This window comes from Dysidea avara, chromosome 3, assembly GCF_963678975.1.
Source record: "Dysidea avara chromosome 3, odDysAvar1.4, whole genome shotgun sequence".
Classification (NCBI taxonomy): Eukaryota; Metazoa; Porifera; class Demospongiae; order Dictyoceratida; family Dysideidae; genus Dysidea; species Dysidea avara.
Window position 1 is genome coordinate 2,911,769 of NC_089274.1, and position 5,048 is coordinate 2,916,816.

A 5,048-nucleotide genomic window follows, 5' to 3' on the forward strand; every position below is an offset into this window, starting at 1 on the left:
TGTCGATGACGACTCTGTTGAGCTGGAAACAGTTTCACTTGAAACTAGTCAACCTGAAGTAGTACACCAACGTCCTGAACGGTAGATAAGACCACCTATTAGGTATGGTATTGATGAATATACAGACACGGTTTCATGCGGAAAGAATACCAGAATAATCACGTGGTTAATGTTTGTCAAGTAGTAGAGCCAACCACAATGGAGGAAGCTCTATCAGGTGATCATGCAAATGATTGGAAAAGGGCTGCTGACTCACAATATGAGTCACTTATTAAGAATGAAACATGGGAACTTGTTGAACTGCCTAGAGATCGTAAAGCAATTGGGTATTTAAAGTCAAGTATGACTGTGAAGGTAGAGTAGAACGTTTTAAGGGATGCCTGGTAGCCAAAGGCTATGCCCAGAAGTATGGCATCGATTATGATGAGACCTTTTCTCCAGTTGTTCGATTCTCTTCAATTCGTGCACTACTGGCTTATGCAATACAGAACGACATGTTAATACATTAAATGGATATTGTTACAGCCTTTCTTAATGGTAAACTTGAAGAAGAGATTTACATGGAACAACCAGATGGTTATATACAGCCTGGGCAAGAACACTTTGTTTGTAAGCTACAGAAGTCACTCTATGGTTTGAAGCAATCACCAAGATGCTGGCACACCGCCTTTCGAAAATATATGGAAGAGATTCACTTTAACCAAGGTACAGCTGATCCATGTATTTACATCAAGGAATCTGGCACTCTAGCCATTGTTGCTGTCTATGTAGATGAATTGATTGTAATCGCGAGCACAGTAGTGGAAATGCAGCAGATTAAGAAGAGCCTTGCATTGCAATTCCAAATGAAGGACATGGCTAAGCTACACTATTGCCTGGGAATTAGCATTGAGCAAAATGAAGTAGACAAATCCCTCTTGATGCACCAGAAACAGTACATTTTGAACATGCTTGAAAAGTACCAACTCTCAGAAGCTAATACTGTCTCAACTCCTGCCGATATTAGTGTTAAGCTGAAGAAGGATGATGGTATCAGCAAGGAAGTGAATTCTGTTACTTATCAATCAATAGTTGGCAGTTTATTGTATTCTGCAATAGCAACTCGCCCTGACATAGCACAGGCAGTGGGAGTGGTGGCGAAGCTCAGTTCCAAACCAAATGAAGCACATTTAACAGCTGCCAAAAGAATCCTAAGGTACCTCAAAGGAACCCTGAATCTAGCAATAAAATATCAGAAGTCAGATGAAGGATTAATTGGCTATACAGACTCAGATTGGGCTGGTGATTTAGATGACTGCCATTCCACAACTGGAAATGTTTTCTTAATGGCAGGTGGTCCAATTAGTTGGCTAAGCAAGAAACAAGCAGTTGTGGCACTATCAATTTCAGAGGCAGAGTATGTTGCACTTAGTTTAGCAACCCAAGAAGTAGTATGGCTACGAAAACTGCTGATAACTGACCTCAAGGCAGCCTCACAGCAACCAACCACTCTGATGGAAGATAACCAAGGAGCTATTGCAATTGCAAGGAATCCAGTAGCACATGCTCGCACAAAACACATTGACATTCGTTACCATTACATTCGTGAAGCCATGTAGAATGGAATTGTTAACCTGTGCTACTGCCCAACTGAAGTAATGATTGCTGATATGCTGACAAAGCCATTACCTAAAGAACGATTTGAGATGTTGCGTGACACTGTGGGGCTGACAGAACTGATCAGCACACAACCTGCTAATTAAGTGGGAGTGTTGTAATATTGCATAACTATAGCTAAGTAATTAGACAGGTTGTCTGTGTGACAGATTACACTATGCACTTATGGTTAATGATGTAATTTGTAATTATATTCATGCTATTCTAGAACTATCCAGATTTGTACAGTAGCTCTTTTGTGGTTTTGTAAGTATAAAAGGTTGTAGTTTTACAGTAGATTTCAGATAGTGTTGTTGTACTGTTGTGTTGAGTTCTTGAAGATATAGTTGCTAGTCAGTGATTGTTAAATCTTTTAACACTATTTACAACAAAATTGTCTATTACTTTCAATATCAGTGCAGTTTAACAGTAAATATCCAAAAAGTGGTCACGTGGCCAACAATCCCATTACAGCTATAAAGGATGTACTATATAGCACTACAAGATGTAGACGTCTTCATTATAAGGCATGAAAATACACTAATTGTGACTTTGGTCACTCTATAATACAGTAATATAAGCTGCCCAATTTAACTATTATGATATTTTGGTCATGTGACCACTTTTGTATGTTTTTGTGTGTTAAACTTATGCTGATACCCAATGCTACAAGCAATCCAATAATAAATTAGCACTTGTTTTTGCTTTATCTTAAAGGTCAGTCTGTGTGAAAATCACCAGAAACAACAGAAGGAAACACTTTCCTATTTTGAGTTGGAAACCCTATCTATTAGAGTATATCGATCTTTTAAACAGGTATTTAAAGGGCCCTTCATGGGGCCTCCTGGGCCCCTTTCAGGCTGGGGCCCGGGGCAAAATGCCCCAGTTGCCCCACCCTGTGGGTGGCCCTGACCACAAGACATCATCAACCAATTGACAGCTTCAAACAATTATTATACAATCACTTTTCATTTTAATGTACATTAGCACTTATGCCCCAGGAGGGCTCTGTTAATTAAACAATATATATATAATAACAATAACTGACTAACAAAGAGCATAATGTATGCAATGTACAACTAGGGTGTTGATTACCATACAATACATGATTATATACAATATAGTCCTACTATTACAAAAGTTACAAATAACACTGATAATTACAAATTCAGTCTGTTATATTATCCTCCTCCATTTTAAAGGGACGTCTCGTCCTTGTGTAATAAAATTAATGTCTGACATACTCATCAAACCATTGAGGAGGTCTATGCTGTCTTGAGGGGTACCTGTGAACTGGATGTGGTTCTGTCGAGGTACTGCTTCCATTTCTACCCCATCTACACCATCATCACTATCAATAAGTTCCAAATCAGTGCCATAGGCAGGCATTGTAGATGTACCTTGATCTGCTGGCTGGGATAATGATGCATTGGTAGCTACTCTAATTTACTGCTTGTGCATTTGTATGATCACAGTCCAGTACATTCACATCAGCAGCACATGGTTTTAGATGGTCAAAATGTACTATCTTCCTTACTCTCTTCCCTTGTGCTTGCTGTATTCTGTATGTGACTTCTGAAAGTTTCTTGACAACTTTAAATGGACCGGTCCAAGGGTAGTAAAGTTTCGTCGAAGCTCCTCTTGGTGGCACTGAAGAATGCAACCACACTAAATCTCCAGGCTTGTAAGGCTTGCCATGCATTCTCTTGTCATAGGACACTGTTTGTCTTTGGTAATGTATTTCAATGTGCTTTCGGACTAAGTCATAAGAATTTAGCAAATGATTTTGAAGCTGTTTTGCATACTCACCAGCAGAAGGAAGAGCAAGGGGAGTCTGATTGGTGCCATACATAATGTCCAAAGGCAAACGTGCTTCACGGCCAAACATTAAATAGAAAGGAGTGTACCCAGTCGATGCTTGTACGCTGCTGTTATATGCCATACACACCTTCTGGAGATAAGGTTCCCAATCAAATGGATGGTCAACTGCACAGGTGGACAGCATGGTTAATAGTGTTCTGTTGAATCTCTCCACACTGTGGGTGATAAGGTATGGTTCTTGTTTTGTGAATCTGCAACAGTTTACAAACTTCACTCAGCAGCTTAGATTTGAACTGTCGATCCTGGTCTGAGTGAAGTTGCTCTGTGATCAAGAAATCAGCAATTTTGTGCCAACTGGTAGTAATATCTTTAAAGCCTACATCTTTCCTAAAGTGAGGTATTTTTGCTGTTATAAATTAATAGAGGATCATTAGACAAAACCTACTGTAATGGATGAAATAATCACCTAGTATTGATAAAATCATAGTGGTGAAAGATCGCCTATTTCTGTGATGAAATGTCACATAGCGTTACGTTGTTTCCAGTCTTGTAGGTAGAAGAATCATAGAAAAAGATTTTTCTCACTACGTAGACTTTCTAGATGCTGAAAACAAAGCCACTAGAGTCTTATGCCATGCTAAGTTGCTCCTTTCTGCTTTACAACACAGCGAATCTCCATGAACTATATACCTATTATGATGCTAACAACCTGAAGATCACAACTTCAGTCTCAATAAGAATAAACAGTATGGTTTAGGCTCCCGTAAAGGTTTCTTACCTCACTCCCACAGGCTTCAATGGACACTAGATGTTGTGCAATCACACACATGAATTATTAACCACCACATTCCTTAGCCTTTATGTGGAACTATTACTGGTCCGCCATTTTCATAGGGCAAAAATGTAGGGGAAAACATTGAGCAGCAATGGAGATTTCATCATATTCACCAACTCCAGCTACTTTCCTTTGCTCACTTGTACTTCTCAGGAGTATTATGTGAAGAAATAGAAGGAATTTCACTTGCCCCCAGGCCAGCTGGCTACAATCAGGTACATATACCATCTAACTTCACTGAATCGTAATTATTATTTACAAACATGTTAAATCAAACTTTTATTTTCTTTTTCTGGTGGTTCATAGCAAAGGACAGGTCCTCCACCAAGGCAATTAACTGGGTTACACAAGAAGTTGTGATCTAAAACCGTGATGATTATCATTATGGCATTAAGATGTTTAATGATGGTATGATATATTACATGTTCCATTACCTTTGAGCAGACATAAGTTGAAGAAATTGGACAACAATTTGAAATGTTTGCATAGCTTCCTTTTTTGTAAATTGGAAATACATTGGCAGTTAACCAAAAGTATTTACAATAAGTGTTTCAAACTGATTTTAGTGTACTGAATTTGAGAAAAACTTGGAAACACCTCATCAAGTAATATTAAGGCTATTCCAAAGGGGGGTAGTTACGTATTGTGTCATTATCAACATTCAATGTCATTGTAACTGTCATAAAAATATCCGTAACTTACCAACACTTGTCAACCTCGACAGACTAAGGTGTTCAGATAGTTGACTGTAGCTAAA